This window comes from Mauremys reevesii, linkage group 6 (genome assembly GCF_016161935.1).
Source record: "Mauremys reevesii isolate NIE-2019 linkage group 6, ASM1616193v1, whole genome shotgun sequence".
NCBI lineage: Eukaryota > Metazoa > Chordata > Testudines > Geoemydidae > Mauremys > Mauremys reevesii.
In genome coordinates, this window is record NC_052628.1 from 2,106,170 (window position 1) to 2,125,903 (window position 19,734).

Consider the following 19,734-nt stretch of genomic DNA (forward strand, 5'->3'; position numbering starts at 1 on the left):
CTGCTCCTATTCAGATGCTAAAGCTAAGCATATATATGTGTGACATCCAGTAGGTCCTTCAGCATAATCCAGAAAGACCAAAGTTGACATTCTTGATATTTTGAAGGTTAATAAATGCAGAACTAAATTTAAAACCCTTTGAAGTCAGTTTTATACATCATAAGGCAACAAATATTTGAGCTGCAAAAAGAGCAACAAGCTCAGTTTTTGAAAAACAATCTCTTGCAGGTCACCTTTGAAATATGGCTTCTATTTAAATTTTATGTAAAAGGTTAGAAACTTTCTAAAATTTAACACCTTGTCTTTAATAGAAATGGAGGGAGGTAAAAGATGTAAAGTTACAGTTTAAAAACATCCAAGCAGCACATAAGATTAGCCTTAACTGATATAATAGCAAAGTACATCAATTCTATAATAGAGAGATTAAATAAACCAGCTACCATGTCTGCTTTAAACAACCACCAACATTATGTGTCTGAGTTATCACATTATTTTGGAGTCATAAGCATCAACACAAATTAAGTTTCAAATAAACCTCCAATTAAGGACTAAGCAATGCTGAGAGTCTGGTCCCTTGAAAGCTAAAGCACTCCTCTCACTAACACATTTTCTAAAATACATCCAACTTCCCACAATTAGTTGAGCACAACATATGCTTGTTCTATGTCTCAATTATGTAACTACACAGGGGAGACCCTTCCCTACATTTTCATACTGCCAAGCGCAGATCAGAGTGCAGGATCACCAGAGACCCTGAAGAATCTAGCAGAATATGAAGATTTAATGAAGTGCTGCATGTCATTTCATTACTATTTACACATTTGTTGAAGTGGCTGGGTTGCATTCCACACTGTTGGACTGCTACCATTTATTGCTGTGCGCTTTTTACTCTCAAGCTGCTAAATCACTCAATCTGTCTTACTGTTTATCCCAGTACTCTGTGCGGAGTGAATGTAGACAATGTCTAATCAAGTTTAACCAGCACAGAACTTCCACTGTACTTGATGGTGCTCATTAAGTACTTCCCTTTAGAAGGCAAACAGAGCTTCGCAGATTCTGTTCCATTATCTCCCCAGCCTTTAAAAAAAGGGGAGATGGGGGGGGGAATAATATGTACGTTCTCGATAAAGGGACATAGGTAGGTTCTGCTCACAAATACTACTGCTTCCTGAAACAGCCACCATGACAAGCTCTCAGGAGGCAGAATTTCAAGTGCAGCCATGCATCTGAAGAGAAAAATGGATTTAAAACCCTTTTGACACAGGGCTTCTCTCCACAGCAAGGCTGTGAATCTATAGCACAGTTTGCCATACAGTAACATCCTGTATGGATGCTGCTACAGTGCATTGCACTCTGGCACTTTCAGTATGCTGTGGCAGTGTTCACAAGGGACATTGTCGCGCAGCAAGCTGGGGGTAGGGGGGAAACTGTAGATTCACACTCTGGCTTGTAGCACAATAACTTGCCATGTAGACAAACCCTAACTTCTCTTTTTCTCTCTCTCCCTCCTCTCCCCCAGCAGGTAAGGAGGGCTTTGTTTTCATTGCAAGCATCAGCTCCTTTCTCCCCTCAGTTCAGTTTTTAAACACTGTAAAACAAGGCCCAAGACCCAAGCTGACCTGTAAGGAGGAAAGGGTGAAGCTGGCAAAGGAGATGAGAGATGGAAGAAGGGAAATGGTGGGGGAAGGGGAGGTGATGTGCTTCAGGGGATGGGGGTGGGACAGGGGCATGAGTATCTGCCTTTTCCTCCCTCAATAATTAACTGGGGTGTCAAATGGCAACAAGTAAATCCTTTGAGAGTGGGTTGGGGGGGTTATTTCATTTGATTTTCATATAAAATTGGAACCTAGTTTCAGTACACCAACATTAGGGCCCCTCCTACTAACTGGACCTGAAGACTGTGAAGTCTAAAACCAGGAAAGTTATTGCCAGATTAGCAGGCACTTCCCTTAAATTATTACAAACTAATGCAACTCCCCTAATATCTGTGCACAAACAGAAATTAGCAGAAGAGCACTGGTTAATTTTCTCCATGACAACAGGATGCCAGTTGTGTTCATAGCATAGCACTAACATCAAACAGAGCTGCCATCTGTCTTTTCAATTACAGGACTACCCATTCGATTACCAAGGCATAGAGGATTTTATTTGGCTTACAGATGCAATCATAAATAAACCCACTTGTTTGTTTTATACATTTCATTCCTTCTGGAGAACACAATTTTGGAATACAGTAGATCGTTATATATTACAGTCTGTTAGCCTTTATATACAAAAACTGTGATGACAAATATAAGAACATGAGAACAGTCATACTGGGTCAGACCAAAGGTCCATCTAGCCCAGCATCCTGTATTCCAACAGTGGCCAATGCCAGGCACCCCAGAGGGAATGAACAGAACAGGGAATCATCAAGTGATCCATCCTCTGTTGCCCATCCCCAGCTTCTGGCAAACAGAGGCTAGGGACACCATCCCTGCCCATCCTGACTAATAGCCATTGATGGACCTATCCTCCATGGATTTATCTAGTGTTTTTTTTTAACCCTGTTATAGTCTTGGTCTTCACAACATCAATTCTATAATTGTAGAACTGCTACTCTCAGTGAAATTTGGTAGCCTTGTATTTTGGTTTTCAATCTTAACAGACTTCCAGGGCAAAATTCATTACTCCAAGAACTATGCTTTTAGCTTCCATGCATAGCTTTAGTGGTAATTTCATTCTCAGTTTAAATCATATTACATTTAAGAAAAATTACATTCCATTGCTATAGTAAAAACTCAAACTCATTGTTACCTTCATTGCTGATACCAAAAGATAGTGTATTAAACACATTAATACTAAAGACTGACATGTCATCTGAAAACCAAACTGTCCCAGCAGAAAGAATCAAGAGAGGCAGTTGTGACTAACTCTTGGCAAATTATTAACTCAAAGTGAATTAGTCATAAATTTAACCATTTTTTCTATTCATGATCTATCCATGAACAGGTCATGATTTTTACCACTTTGCTATTTACAGAATAGTTTGCAAGAACAAGTTGTAGCCTATAGTTTGTTTACAGACTGGTCACTATGGGCATTTGCTTTTCAGGCCATTTGATTGGTCATCTAGAGTCATCTTATACTGTGTTGATTCTCCCTTCCCCTGACTGTATATCCAAAGGTTTAGAGCCAGCAGGAATTGCTTTTTTCTGTTTGCAAATCATCCATTAATTGGAAGAATTTTAATCTATTGTGCAAACAATAAGCTTTTCAAAATGGTCAACGTGTTTCCAGTCTGGATACTAAAGAATATTCATTCAAGACAAGTATTTCTGCTGTTTTGGCTTTCCACAGACATCCTTCTGAAAAGCTCACTCACCTAAATATTCACAAATAAGACAACAGAAGGGGTCATAATGTGAATCTGGCAGTTTTATTCACAAAAAGTTGAATAGTTTTTAACTGAATTTGTCCAAATCTACTCAGTCATACTGCTGAATTCCCTCTTGTTTGAGAGCCAATTGTCTCATAAAAAAGAGTCACCTGTTCACTTACTTTTATTTACAGTAAGTCACTTATATCTGAGACAGACCAAGAAATCAAGATTCTCCCCGGTGTTAATGATGCCAAAGACACTGATTCCACAGCATATGTATATTTTCTCTGTTATCTAAAGCTGACAGAAAATGTTCAGATGGACAATTATTCCACCAGAAAACACTGATTCAAGAGATCTGAAACATTCCACGGAAATTTCAATTTAGCTTAAACTTCCAACGGAAACCAGGATGGTTAGAATCCTCAGTTTCCCCGCAGTCGGCTTGGCGGATTCCCCAGATCAGCAGCCTGGGATCTCAGGGAGCTCTTTTGTTTTGGAAACACTCAAATGTTCCCAGTGCAAGAATGTTTTGGTATTTTCAAAACAAAATATTGCCAAATTTAAGTTTTTGCCGCTTCTTGGGATTAAAAATTTTCCAAAAACTTGAAGTTTTTCACAGGACAAAAGTTCTACTTTCCAAGCTGCTCTACTTGTATCCCTGATTTAGGACCTTGGCAGGTTCAGAAGCACAACTATGACCAAGTGATTCAGAGCTCTTTAAAAGCCTTGAAGCTTCATTGAACTTTTTTTAAATAGACTTTTGGGGTACTGTATATACCCCAGATGGGTTTGTAAGAGCAAAATAAAGTGTACAAAGCTTTTAAACTGATAGAATAAATTGGGAGTGTCAGCAGTGATGTGGCGGGTCTGGCCTCCCTTGCAACTCAGTAGCAAGTGAGATGCCAGCAAATCCATCCATGTACAATTTTTCAGTACAGTATTTAATGCTTTCATGATGTCCAGCTTGCTGAGCTGCACTCTTAAAAGTCAATGCAAAGGTGTAGAATAAACCTGTTACTAGTTTTTAACTAGTCACCTTACACACGCAAACTTTTACAAGCACACATTTTGGTAGCAGAACTCTGAATCAGTGTTCCGCCTTTACTCAGATGCTACGAGCCAGGTCCAGAGTTCTGTGTATGCTCTACAACTGCTCATAACGTCACAGCTACCTAGCCCACTGCTCTCTGCAGTATCTTTGGTGGCTGTAAGGTAAACAATTTAAGAACATAAGAACAGCCAGATAGGGTCAGACCAAAGTATCCAGCCCAGTATCCTGTCTGCCAACAGTGGCCAATGCAAGGTGCCCCAAAGGGAGTGAACCTAACATGTAATGATCAAGTGATCTCTCTCCTGCCATCCAACTTTTGCTTATTAAACTCAGAACTTTGATGTGTTTGCCATATAAGTGAACGACCAACAGATTTTTAAACAATTGTATTAAAACAATTTCAGTAATTTAAATCTATGCAGGCTAAACTGTCAAGTATTAGAGATACCAAACAAATGTTAAGAGATTTTCTACGGAGCTTTGTCTTTCCTCTTTAAGAACTCAACAACAAGTCAGGCAGGTGCAAAGTGGTGAGTGGACTTACCAGCTCTCTTTCAATACCAAAAAAGCTGATAGAGCCCACAGAAAAGTCATAACATATATTAAAAATTCCACCACCACCAAAGAAGCCTTATCATCAAGGTTACTTATTTGAATAACCTCATGGTTTATTTTGTTATTGTAATTTTGTCTTTCTGCCCCACACCTCCTCCTACTGCTTAATAAACTAATACATGTGTCTTGCCTTAAGGTAGATAAAGCACTCTTTTGGATAGGAGGCATCTTCCTAAGTGTTTTTACAGGGCCTACTGGGGTCTGTGGACACTAGTCGTCCATGTAAATAAGGCATCCCTCTGCAGCTTTAGAGAAAAAGGGAGAGAGACAGCAAGCGCATGCACGCGTGTGCTAAGATTTTGAAAGAGCTCTGAGCTTCCTAGCATGCCCCTATAGTCAGTCTTTCTGCAACAACGATGCCATCTTCCAGCCACTGTAGCGCATTACATTATTTCCCAGTGTACTATTTGCTTTTATGATTTCGTTATAAATAAAATCAGCAAGTTGTGGCCTACATAGCAGTGTTTGGATACAGTTTAACCCTTTGAGTCTGGTAAGATTTATTTTCCGTTTAGAAAGAACATTAACAAGTGAGATTACTGGTAAGTATCTGTGCTCTTCAAGAGTGTCACTTCTGCATATTGTTTGCAGTGTAGTTGTAGCCATGATGGTCCAAAGATGAGAGAGGCAAGGTGGGTGAGGTAGTATGTTTTGTTGGTGCGAGACAAGCTTTTGAGCTACACAGATCTCATCTTCAGCATTCCAAACTGTATGAAACAGATACTGTCTTCGGATTAACTGATACCTCCAGGTGAATTAATACCTGCCATATCATAAAAAAAGGGTATAAAAGATAAAAGGGGAAATACAGACAGGATAGTAACCCATATAAAATGGAAGCTGAGAGGGCTTGAGAATGGAAGAGGTGAGGTCACTAACCAAATCACATTTCCCATTTTGGCTACAGTTTATAAGGATTAGCTATTTGGCCTGTATCTCACTGAGTCCCTAGTCTATAGAAATGGTTATAAGGAACGCTGTTTCCACAGAGGTATGGTACAGGTGACAGTCCGACCAATAGCAGGTCAGAGGGCCCCAAGAGATTCATGAAACAAAAACTCTAACACCAAAGCAAGAGACACACCTGCACTGGAGTGAATGCTCCCAGAGCAGCTTAATGAATACAGTTACCCTGTAGCACTCATAACGCCATCAATCACATTGCTAAGAAATCCAGTTTCCTTTGGATCTGCCATCAAGACAAAGCAATTATCTCAAGCAACCTTAGCATTACATAGAGTAATCTTCCCAAAAATTAAATTGTTATAAGATGAGTGAGGACAGTTACCCTGAGTATGAGAGGGTGGAAGCTGAAATCAAATCCAAGCAGTATGGATGGCAGCATCAGTTCTGGGTCCTGTTCTGTTCAGTATGTTCATCAGTGATTCATATAATGGCATATAGAGTACACTTATAAAGTTTGTGGATGATACCAAACTGGGAAGGGTTGCAAGTGCTTTGGAGGATAGGATTAAAATTCAGAATGATCTGGACAAACTGGAAAAATGGTCTGAAATAAATAGAATGAAATTCAGTAAGGAAAATGCAAAGTACTCCATTTAGGACGGAACAATCAGTTGCACACGTACAAACTGGACAATGACTGCCTAGGAAGGAGCACTGCGGAAAGGGATCTGGGGGTCATAGTGGACCACAAGCTAAATATGAGTCAACAGTGTAACACTGTTGCAAAAAAAAACCCACCACACATTCTGGGATGCATTAGCAGGAGCGTTGTAAGCAAGACAGGAGAAGTAATTCTTCCACTGTGGTCTGTGCTGATTAGGCCCCAACTGGAGCAGCGTGTCCAGTTCTGGGCACCACATTTCAGAAAAGCTGGGGAGAGTCCAAAGAAGAGAAACAAAAATGATTAAAGACTTAGAAAACATGAGCTATGAGGGAAGATTGAAAAAAACTGAGTTTGTTTAGTCTGGAGAAGAGAAGACTGAGGGGACATAAGTTTTCAAGTGTATAAAAGGTTGTTACATGGAGGAGGGAAAAAAATTGTTCTTCTTAACCTCTGAGGCTAGGACAAGAAACAATGGGCTTAAATTGCAGCAAGGGAGATTTAGGTTGGACATTAGGAAAAACTTCTTAACTGTCATGGTGGTTAAGCACTGGAATAAAATTGCCTAGGAAGGTTGTGGAATCTCCATCATTGGAGGTTTTTGAGAGCAGGTTAGACAAACACCTGTCAGGAACCATCTAGATAATACTTAGTCCTGCCATGAGTGCAGTGGACTGGACTAGATGACCTCTCAAGGTCCCTTCCAGTTCTATGATTAGAAGCATGAGGCTTACTTGGTCAAAAGTTACTGATTTTCAGTAGGTTCCACTAGACTTCTGAATTAAGTTCTTATCAAATGTTTCAGCAGTCTGAACCCTGAGAAGACTCAGGCTGAAATCTACACTCTTACCCCTGCCTGAGGGCAAACATCCAGTGAACAGGAGAACAGAGCTATCATCAGAGCAAAACTGCTGGAAGACAAACCTGCTAGCAGCCAGTTAGGGTTAGTGATAACATCTTAGCTCCATCACTTGCCCGAAGACAGATCTCCTGAACCAATGGACTCAGATGGAAAACAGAGGAAAAACAGAGGAATTCCTGATTCCAGTCCAAGAAAGGGGAATCTACCAACAACACTGAGTCTTGTCTGACTGCAGCGAAACTGTAGATAGTGGCTGATGCCCTTGATAACAACAAGTAGTAGTCAGGATTTACTCCCCTTGCTTAACAAATAATCTGAATCTTAGATCTCAGTCCACACTCATAGATTCCGAGATCAGAAAGGATGACTGATCATCTAGTCTGGCTCCTGTATAACACAGGCCACAGAACTTCCCCAAAATAACCACATCAGTGGTGGTATACAAGAGCTCTGTCCAAAGAATCTGTCTGGACACTTTTTCCCCAGCAGATGGGTATTTGGTCTTGATCACAAGGAGAAAGTTTTGTATGTTACACAAACAGCTCTCTCAACTCAAAACCCTGCTGTGTAGCTTTCATCTCTGACAGAGTACACAAATCTTGAAAAGGCTGGAGAGTAAGGTGAACATCCCAGATCACCATGTGGAAATAGCACTATAGATAAGGGAATTCCCTGATTAGCACGTGTTACCCACAGCATGTAATTCTCCTGGACCTCCAGTACTGGATGCTCAGCACTGAACTGCAGAGCATAAGAACGGCCAGACTGGGTCAGACCAAAGGTCCATCTAGCCCAGTATCTTGTCTGTCAACAGTGCCAATGCCAGGTGCCCCAGAGGAAATTAACAGAACAGGTAATTACCAAGTGATCCATCCTGTCACCCATTCCCAGCTTCTGGCAAACAGGGACACCATCCCTGCCCATCCTGACTAATAGCTATTGATGGACCTATCCTCCATGAACTTATCTAGTTCTTTTTTGAACCTTGTTATAACCTTCACAACATTGTTATAACCTTCACAACATTCACAACATTCTCTGGCAAAGAGTTCCACATGCTGATTAGCATAGAATTGATGGTGCCAGAAAATCAAGGGTGCTGGACCGTCAGCACTGGAATCAGCCAACACTGACAATTCAGTGAATCCTGTGGGCACTTGAGTAAGGTGTCACACCTTTAAGTGGCACATCAGAGAATCAACAGCACTGGCCTGGGACCCTGATCTGGGCAAACCTATGAGCCCGGGTATTGCTGATGCTGGGAACCAAATCACTCTGACAAGGTACAGAGCCACTTCAGCTAGCGACTCAGTCACCGGTGCTTATCATTGCACCCAATAGAAACAGGGATGGTAACGCAGTATACACTGTGCAAAAAACCATTTCAGGCAAGTGACCTGCACATCAATTGTGCCAGAACTTTAAGCACTAGACTGTTGACCTGGATGGATCTGGGGACCTAACACCACTTATCCTGGTGCTGGACCACTTCAAGGAGGTGGTACACCATTCAATGGGGCCAAAACTTTAGCACCAGACTTAGGGAACCCAGATGGCTGTGAAGACAATGTTGTGCATAATGGCCACCAGACCATTTCATCAAGTGATTCACTAGAGACTCATGGAGCTGCATCCAAAGCACTAGACCAGGTCAACCTGGATGGTTCCAAGAACCTTCATGCTGCTTATAGTGGATAAAAAACCACTCCTGGTTCACTGTAGTGGACTGCACTAGAACCACCACACCAGATTAGGTTGACGATAGGGATGTAGAGACCTCAGTGCGACATCAACAGCAATGGGACCTTGGCACCAGATTAAGTCAATCTAGTGGGATCTCAGGACTGCGTTGATAGTATCTGGAACCTCGACGTCATATTAGGTGATCCTAGAACAGGGCTGGGCAAACCTTTTGGCCTGAGAGCCACATCGGGGTTCCAAAACTGTTTGGGGGTGCCAGGTCCCAAACCCTAACCACCCCCTCTTGCAATGTGCTCCTCCGGAGTCCTCCACCCACGTTCACCGCGCTCCCGCCGCCTGTTCCCCTGAGGCTGCAGGTGATCCTCCCTCCCTGCTCTCCCTGCCCCCATAGTGCAGCTCCCTCCCGTGCTGGTGGCACAGCGTGCTGAGGCTGTGGGGGAAGTGGGACAGCAGGGGAGGTGGGGGGACTAGTCTCCCTGGCTGGGAGCTCAGGGGCCGGGCAGGACGGGCCACATCCTGCCAGTGGGACCAAGGGCCGTAGTTTGCCCACCTCCGTCCTAGAAGGTCCAGGGACTTTGGTGCTCTATAATCTGTGCCATAACCTTAACTGGCTGACTGAGCCCAGTGTCAAGACTAGAGACCCGGATCCCACGTAAATCAGAGGCACTTAGGCTAACTAATCTCCAAAGTCCATGCTGGACTTACACATTACCAAACTAAATTAATGGGTCTTAAGGAGACCCCCCTTCAGCATGGTGAGGCAGCCCTCACACATACCCATGCCAGATAGGTACCATTTCTTCTTTGTTCTTTTAAATAAAGAAAGAAATTTGTACCAACCAACAACCTAACACAAAAACACCCCTGAAAAGGCAGAAGAAAAAGAAGAACTAGCAAAATGTGCATCAAGGATCTAGTGCGATGTCCAAATTTGTTGCACCTCCAATGGTCAAGAAGGAACTGAGGGACAGTGGGGGGCTGTCATAGGTTTGTTCCCCACTTTGAACTTTAGCGTCCACAAGATGGGGACCTGCATGGACTCCTCTAAACTAAAATCCTAGTTTAGATCTGGTACACTGCCACCAGCCAGTTTGTTAGTGTCTGGCACACTCCCTGTTCCCCCAAACTTTCCCTGGGGAACACAGATCCAAACTCCTTGAATCTCAACACAGAGGGAAATAACCTATTTCCCCCACCTCCTTCCCCCCTCCCCTCTCCTAGTCCTTAGGAGAGATACCTTGATTCAAACTTATTGAATCAGACAAAGAGGGATTCACTTTTCCCCCATCCCCTTCCCCTGAAAATCTAAACAAGGGAAGAAATCAATCAAGTTCTAAAAAGAAAAGATTTTATTAAAAGAAAGAAAGAAAGTACACTATCTCTGTAACACCAAGATGGAAAATATACAGGGTCTAGCTATAAACCTGGAGAGGCTTCCCCCGCCCCCTCCTTTCTCAGAATAATCAAAGTAACAGAAAACAGAAATAAAGATATTTCTTCAGCAAACACACAATTGCAAATGTAGAAATTAATTATAAGACTAAACCGCCTTTCTAATACTCACTATATTGAATAGAAGAAAATACTTCAGAAAAACTGGGAGAGCTTGAAGATATGTCTGGCCTCTCTTAAATCCAAAGAGAGAACGGCAACCCAAACAAAGGAAACAGACAAAGACCTCCCTCCACAGAGATTTGAAATTATCTTGTCCCTTGATTGGTCCTCTGGTCAGGTGTTCATCAGGTTACTGAGCTTGTTAACCCTTAACTATCTGTTTATGACAGGGGCCACTCCCCCTTTTATACACTGTGAACCCTGTGTGAGGAGATAGAGGGTGGGGTGAGAGACACCAATGGCTACTGCTCTCCAGAAGACAGCACAGCTCAATGCCAGGAAGCATCAGTTCCACTAGTGCAAATAAGAGGCGGCCACTCAAAGAAGAACATATTCAGAAGCATTTAAGCAATTTAGAAGCTTAACATCCATTTTCAAAAGTGGCTCAAGACACTTGGGCTCCTAAGTCCCTTGGAAAGCCAATAGGAATTAGGCTACTGAAGCATCTCCTGTCACTTTTGAAGGTGAAACTTGGAAGCTTTTGAAAACGTTGCCCAATATGAAGATAAATATGGTTGTGGGTTGTTTTGTTTGCAAAATGTACTTGCTTTTTCTGAAATGTTTAAAAAAAGATCAACACAATCAAATTCATGTGGGCTGGAACTGAGCCTTGGAGAATTTATCTAAATTTCTATACTCCAGTCATCTGAAGGAAATGATAAAATTATGGCAAAATATTTTGTAACTATGAGCCCTGTGTAACATTTATCCAAGTTCCTGCCACCTACAGAGCTATTGGATTTCTCCAAACAGAAGCAGTACCAGAAAAACCATTATCACCAAAAACAACAACAACTGGAAAGTGTGTTTAATAGGGATTTGCTGCTGATTTACTGGGGGTGGAGGGAGAGGAGAAGGAGACAAGGCAGAGAAGAAAGAACGGAGGTGTTCCAAAGGGTGCCAAGATCCATTCCTCTCTCTCTCTCTCTCCTGGACCTCTCTGCCTGCTCCTCCCACCTGTCATCTTCTGGGAAAAGATTGGGTTGGTTTCCTCTTGCAGTAGCAATGATAATCAAAGGAAATGTTATAATTCCTCATCACCCCAGCCAAGCAGTCAGCCATTCTACCCATCTCTGAAGGGAGCGCACAGCAGAAAACAGGATCTAGGTGGACAGCGGGACTACGCACTAAGTAAACTCAGAACAAGACTGATGGAGAACCAGTCACCCAGAAGAGAGGAGGTTTCATCAGGGTCTAACTGCAAGTAGGGGACAGAAGCACAAACATGGAGGGAGAATGCACATTGAAGGGATGAACAAGAATTCTCAGAATAACTGTCAGAGAGATCTCTGACTCCTGAGAATTAAAGGACAAATTTACCAAACAATCTGGAAGCAATTAGCTTGTCTTGATAAGAACCCTCTTGAGAAACTTCTGTCTATTTTAGATTTATTAACTTCCTGGTTACAGACAATATTTGCAGTTGCTCATTTGCCAGCAGAGAAAACAAAATATGTTTTCTAAAAATGCAAACACTTCTTTCTGTACCAGTTTGCATCGTGACTGACTTGAAGTGGACAGCATGTAAACACTGGTAGAATGACTCGGCAGTGAAATATAATGGAATTTGACATTGCTAGAAGCAATTTTGGGCATGTATAAAGAACAAATCCTTGCCTTCTAAAATGCTAAATGAGTCTGGCATTCAGTGATTCAACAAACTGAGTAATCAAATAAAGATTCCATGCAAGCTAGTGTACTTCAAACAGTGTTTTTCCATAAAATAAAAGTAACTTACTGATTTGCTCTTTCAATTTTAACTCCAGATTACTGGCAAAAGACATTACGGGGGTGCTGCGATTATTTCCACAAACAAGAAAAAAAGAAATTCAGAGTTAAAGTTAAATTAAAAACAAATCCGAACATGCTAAGGTCTGGAAAGGCACATATTAGGCACCCAAAAACCTTAATTCTCCACTACAGTTATAAAAACAAAACAAAAAATTAAAGCACCCTCTAAAAATAGCAGCAAAGAGTCCTGTGGCACCTTATAGACTAACAGACGTATTGGAGCATAAGCTTTCGTGGGTGAATACCCACTTCGTCGGATGCATGTGTGTGTCAGTATTCACCCACAAAAGTTCATGCTCCAAAACGTCTGTTAGTCTATAAGGTGCCACAGGACTCTTTGCTGCTTTTACAGATCCAGACTAACACGGCTTCCCCTCTGATACTTGCCTCTAAAAATAGTTAGTTAATCAAATCTGGGTCTAATACGCCCTAATCATGTATACTCATTGCCTGGAATGACTACAGAGCAGAGTTATGGTTGTGGGGGGGAGGTGATGAAAGGTGAGCAGAAAAGTGTGCAGAGCACAGGGGGTGACAAGCGGGAGAGTACCCCAGGTGAGAGGAGAGGAGATTTAGTGGCTATGCTGAAGACAGAGGGGAGAGGGCAAGGATGTGAATAGGGCCTGGAGGGGGAAGAGGTTTATGTCAGGGGAGTCTTGTGCTGGGGACAGCCAGGACTTTGCACCCAATAGGGACTTGGGGTAGGGAGCCAAGGCATCAGTAGAGATTAATAAAATAAGGCCAGAAGGGAACACTATACTTCTCCATAACACCAGCCCTCCTCCACAACACAGAATTTCAGCAAGTGCTTACTTGCGTCAATCCTGTAACTTCTGGCTGAGCTACCGCATGTCTTTTAGAAAGAGATCCAATCTGGATTTAAAGATCTTCCCATACAACTGCTGCCTCGGCTCCAGAGGCTGCCAAGGTAGCGGGTATTAAGGCACCAGCGGCAGAAAGAGCCTTTAGAAAGCCAGAGACATTGGCATGTACGCTGCGGTCCCCCACAACCCAGGGTCCTGCTTTGCATAGTGGCAGTCTGCCGAACACAGATCCTTTCTCCCATATGCAGCGTTCCTCCATCATAGACCCCCGTTTTGACACTCTGTACCTCAGGGGGAGCACCCTGTAACCCCCATATTCATCATTTGTACATAATTGTGATATTTCATATAAAGCATGCCATGTAAGGTCTCACAGGAAAGGCTATGATCTGCTGAAAGCAAATATGTATATTAGTGCATATGATGTTATGAGATTATACTGTATGGTTGTCACTACAATATGCTGTGAGTTGGCGAATCACCAGATATCAGCTGCCCAGAAACAAAGGACCTAACCAAAACCCAGGTGGGGATCAAACCACCATCGACAGCCATTGTCCAGCATGGGAGTTACAATTCAGTGACTCACTAGCACAAGGCCACACCAGAGGAACTGCTCAGCCTTGACTTGTGACTCAGCAATGCCAACCAGATATGCCAGGACTTATGTTCTCTAAGCACGTGGAATGAGGATATGAAATAGAGGACAGAGACCGCATGTTTTGTCCTGTCTCTTCCCCCCACCTATGCTGAAGGCAACAAGAAAGCTGGAGCTGAGGAGACAGGTCCCCAGGGCTAACAGGGAGAGCCTGCATATGAAAGACTGTCACCAACCTGCAGTATCCAGTGGGGTGAGAAAAACTGCTTAGTCCAGATGTTGCCTTGTCTAATAAGGTTGAGAATTTAGACTCTGTGCTTATCTTTTACTTTCCTTTGGTAACCACTCTGACTTTTGCCTATCACTTATAATCACTTAAAATCCACCTTTTGTCATCAATAAACTTATTCTAATGTTTATCCTTACCAGTGAGTTTGACTGAAGTGCTTGGTAAATCTGCTCAGTTTACAAAGGCTGGTGTATACCCACTTTCCATTGATGAAGAGGTGAACCAATTAATAAACTTGCATTGTTAAAGAAAGGGTCTTGAGCAGTGCAAGTTGGTATATTCCTGTGGTACAAGGCTGGGAGGATTTGGCTGGTGCCTCTCTGATTCGTGAGTGGCTCTGGGAGTATTCATGCAATCTGGCTGGGTGTGGGGGCTCCACATGAGGTTGTACTGAGTGGTAACAACACCTGGAGGGGTTTGCTGCTTGTCACCAGTAAGGCATTGTGACAGACAATCCAGATTGGTGAGGAAAGGGGGCACAGCAGTTCTACAGTCCCAGGTTGCACCCCGGGGATCCCGTCACGCCCATCATGCCCCCCTCTCAATGTTAGAAAGCTGCTCCCTGAGGAGAAATGGCCACCATGAGGAAGGCATCGGAGAAGACCAGAGATGTGAGAGTCGGACATAAACCATTGCTCGTGCACCCAGAGAGGTTTTTCCTCACCAGGAGTCCTGCTTCAGTGAACCTAATCCAGTCCATTGGAGTGAAACGCCACACTGACAAAGCAGTGAACAGCCACACAGCCGATGCAAAACAGTAACAGTTAGGGGTCAAGTAATCTACCAGTGAGATGTGTACAACCACCCCCTCTCACTCCACTGAATCATTTCAACCAATAGAATTGCAACATACAAATTAGCTGGAGAAAGTGTCATGATTGTTTGAGTTAACTCTGAAAGCCCAGTTTAAAAATGACCTGAACTATTGCTGGCCCAGTCTATAATTATAATTAGATGCAACAATGGTTAATTTCTTCAACTGCAACCTATGAGATTTCAGTGAGCTTTATCTATATGATTCACACATCGTAAAGCCAGAAGGGACCACTCTGATGATGTAAGTCTGGTCTCCTGCATAACACAGGCAATAGGACTACCCTGAATTAATTTTTGATTGAACTAGAACAGCTCTTTTAGAAAAGCATCCAATCTGGATTTAAAATATGGATACTTCAGATTTTAAGACAATCTCTTAACTGTTAGGATGAGAGCTTCACAGAGGCAAATCATACCCACATCTGCCTACTCTGGGGTTCTTGCTCCATCCTCTTAAGCATTTGGTGCTGGTCCTTGCTAGAGACAGGATATTGAACTGAATAGATCTTGGGTCTGATCCCATCAGGTAATTCCTATGGGAAGCTTGGAAAGTCTCTTATTTCATTATTGAGCTCATTTAGGATAAGTCTGATGAGTGCAAAATTTCTTGGGCTTTTTTAAAAACTGATTTTTAACAAAATTAGCAGATGCATTAGTAAATTCTAAGAATATTCCTTCTATACTCAAAGGTAGGATAGGCTCTATTATTTCATAGATAAAGAGATTGAATCCCTGCTTGATAAGGAAAACTCAACTCAGCCTTCACTATGGAATTACAAAAGGTCTGTCCTAGACTTTTTTCTTTTAAGATTTAAACGCGTAAAGGTTCTTAATTTTTTTTTTATTATTGTTGCGCAAAGTACTGAGTTATATACTGGCAGTGCAGAAGCTGTACAAGCACTCATGACTCCCACTGTACTCTTCAGAACAGCACAACCACCGATTTACTATGTAAAAATAAGAGCTACAAGGCCAACGGTTTCAGAACTTGGTGAGGACTACTTACATATTTAGGTAAATCAGGTAGCCTGATTTTCAGAGATATTGAGCACTCACAGCCCCCACTGAAGGCAATAGACAAAGAGTAGATAAGGGTGTGCTATAAAGAATTTACTGGGAGTTCAAAAAGATTTAATAGATTGGCCACTTACTGTATACATTTACATTGCCACATTTCTAATGGCTCCATTTTCATGCCCAGGGTCAAATCAAATTAACCACTCATGCAAGATCTATTGTTTAATACTTTGGAGACTGTTAACAGATCTGTTTCCTCCTAGGTTTTCCATCTGGCTGGAAGGCTACAAAATGCCACTGTTCCAAGAAAGAATAGTTACATAGCATGTGTAATGTTTGACAAGTTTATTTTTCTCTTTAAACAAGATGAAAATAGATTTGTGATCTGACATCAGGCCTTCACGTTACCTGTTTCATAAATAAGATTGCTGTCTATCAAGAATGAGGCTACTAGCAAGGAGTCTAGAAATGACAATTGTAGTTTTAATTTTTACAACCCTGATTTACATAAAATGAAAGCTTTATACACTGCAGATGATGCTTGTCATGGGAGCTTTAAGATTTAAAAATGCTGTGCTGTGGAAACAGGTGCAGCTATCTGATACATGAAAATTCCTCCTGATTCACCCACACATCATGAGATTTGGAAAAGATCATTCACATGAGCCTTTCACAACTGCTGAGAATCTTCTGTATTGCTACTGCAGGCAGCCACGAAAGTCATTTTAATGATCTGGAAGAACATTTATTCCTCAGCCACTTTACATTGGTACAGCTTTTCTTTGATCCTTTGAAGTTTGGAGCCTGGTAGCTAAGTCATCCCAACTTAAATATTTTAGTTTTTTTCAATTCAGTTTGTTGGTTTTAAATTTTACAGGCTAATTGTCCTTTTCTGTATGTGGATCCATTTTAAGGATTATTTTCCTGCTTTAATACCTACAGTATTTGTTTAATTTTTAAAGCTGCACTTGGAATTATTTTAGATACCACTGTTGGGATGCTCGATACATTCTCTGGTAGGGCTTTCAGCTAGAACTGACCAGGAAAACCTGAATGTTTTAACTGGCTAAATGTTCAAAATCTCTGAAGATATTACAGACAAAATGATTAAACCACACACAGATACTTCTCCTGTCCAAAAAAAGGTAAACAGTAATTAACCTTTACTAATGTTAACAGCTTTGTAGCGATCCCATAATCAGCCTATTGGATAAACAACCTGTAGAACGTAATACCCTAGTCTTATAGGATTTTAACAGAGGATAGCAGACGGGTTTGAATTACAGAGCATGAATTTTATTATGTTGCTTCTGTAACCCACATGATACTGCAGCATTTCACTTTATTGCTCCAGGGAAGGAGACTAGGATCTTAGCTAGATATTCTGAGTATCTGCACATGTGCAGAGAGCAGAGCAGAGCAGGGCAACTCATCTAGAGGGTCCCAGAAACTTCCAGAACAGGGTGCGGCAGTTACCGGACATGCTCTGTAGCTGTTTTGATGCTGTATTATATAAAGTTTTCACTGTGGACAATCCACCTGGCAGGCGCCACCCAAGTCACCCTCAGAGTGCTGAGGTAACCAAAGTGCAATGGGGGCGGGGGGAAGGTTATAAATACAGGAGTTAAAAACAGCTCTATGGACTGAGTGACCGATCAAAGCAAGACCAAAAGATGTGTCTGGTGCGTGGGCTGGGTCCCAATCTCTGTACCACTCTGGCTATGGGTTAGTGCTCTTCCAGTTTTATTTACCAGGCTGGCAGGGGAGCATTTGTTACCCCTAGAGCAGTGGTTCCCGAACTTTAACAACCTGTGAACCCCTTTCACTAAAATGTCAAGTCTCACAAACCCCTCCTAAAAATGAGTATTTCCAGGGATTTTCTCTTTTACCTGAGTACAAATTATAAAAGCAGTGATCTTGGAAATATAAAATTTGTTTTTAATGGCATGTTTATTCACACTATTATTTATCATTACAGAATTATTACATTATGAAAACAGCAACTCTTCCAAGATCTCACTTTCGTAGCTTGTATCACTTTGAATAAGCCTGTTTCATCACAGAGTATCAGTTTTGAAACAGCATGAAGGTATTTAAGAAGCCTACTCAAAGTTCCTCCTACAAAAGCATTCACGTCTTGAGTAGTCCAGTCAAACAACACATGTTACGAAGCTTAATCTTGTTCTTCATAATTTTTAAAACAGTGCTAGGTGCCTATTTAATTTTAAAAACAGCAAAAAATATCCACCTTCCTTTCCATTTCTTATAAGGAGTCTTGAAATTTAAATCTCCTCAGTGTGACATATATGCTTGCTTTGATCTGCACAGCTATTGGAAGTCCAAGGGACAGCTCTGTCCACCATTAGGGAATTTTTTTCCGAGAACCCGCTGTAACATTTCACAAACCCCAGTTTGGGAACCACTGCCCTAGCCTGTGGAACTTCCATTGAGCTATCAGCTAACTGCTCTAACTGGAACTGTATCTCACTTAGAGGGAGAGGCTGGAGCAGCACTTCGTGAGTTGAAGGTTTGTGAATTCTTGCCTGACTTAGCTGGGCTTCTGGAGAGATGATGCCCTAGAACGAGCTCCAGGAAATGGATATTCTATATGCTGATCCCAACCCCTGCACCACTCTGGATACAGACTACAGACTTCTTGGAAGGACTGAGACCTGCCATTTCTCAAGCTCTGCAGAGTCCAGGTGACACACACTACATACTACATTCATGCCAGAAAGGCTGAAAAATGACCTCTGAAAAAAGATCAGAGGGGACATGCTGTGTTGAAGTATAGAGAACATTATGCTGAAACCTTATATTTGAATGTTTGTAACAGAAGCAAAAGGTGTAAATCTGTACAAGGGACACCAGAAGTTTACTGTCAAATAGATTTTGTTTAAAATTGATTCATAGTATTTCCAAACACTACTTACAATATTTTATACTATTTAAAATGTGTTGTGTGCACTGTCTGATTTACTGAGAAAGCGTATAGTGCTCTCCCTTTGAAATTGACTGGGGTCTATTACCATCCATTTATCAGGGGTTTACATACAATAGCCCTGAGGTTTAACGCTGTGTAATGCTTTTTGAAAAGTCCTGAAAAGACTGAACTCTGACCTGTACTTCACCAAAGAGTTACGCTGAGGACGAAGGGGAGTGTATAGTTATAAAGAATATTGCCTGAGCATTCCCTCCCATCCCTGTTACACTTCCAAAAGCAGTCAAGCCATTAAAGGATGTATCAACTTTGCTTTCACCTTACAATAGCATTAGATATCCCCTCCCTGCGAAAACTAAAAATATAATTTTGCAAAACTATCAGTATACAACATGTGCTAAACTCTTTCCCCATTCACATTTTCATAAGTACCAAAAAGGAAACAGATCCAAAATAGTGAGTTAAAGCAGAAACAACTAACATTAATGAATATTTTTTTCATCTCACTGTTTTAAAGAATATGCTGAGAATAAATGCAATATTAGGAATAATACACAAAATGTTGCTACATTGTAACAGGTACACTGACCTGATTTCAGCCTCCAAATATTCTCCTTCTCAAAAAAATATACCATTAAAAAGAGTCATAAGACTACCATATAATACTCTTAAAAATCATGTTAC

General features: G+C 41.6%; 1 protein-coding gene across 4 annotated transcripts in view; it reads right to left on the reverse strand.

The window, feature by feature from the left end:
* The window catches only part of UNC13B (unc-13 homolog B), a 354,256-nt gene that overhangs the window by 242,594 nt on the left and 91,928 nt on the right, over positions 1–19,734 (reverse strand). The window lies entirely within an intron of this gene.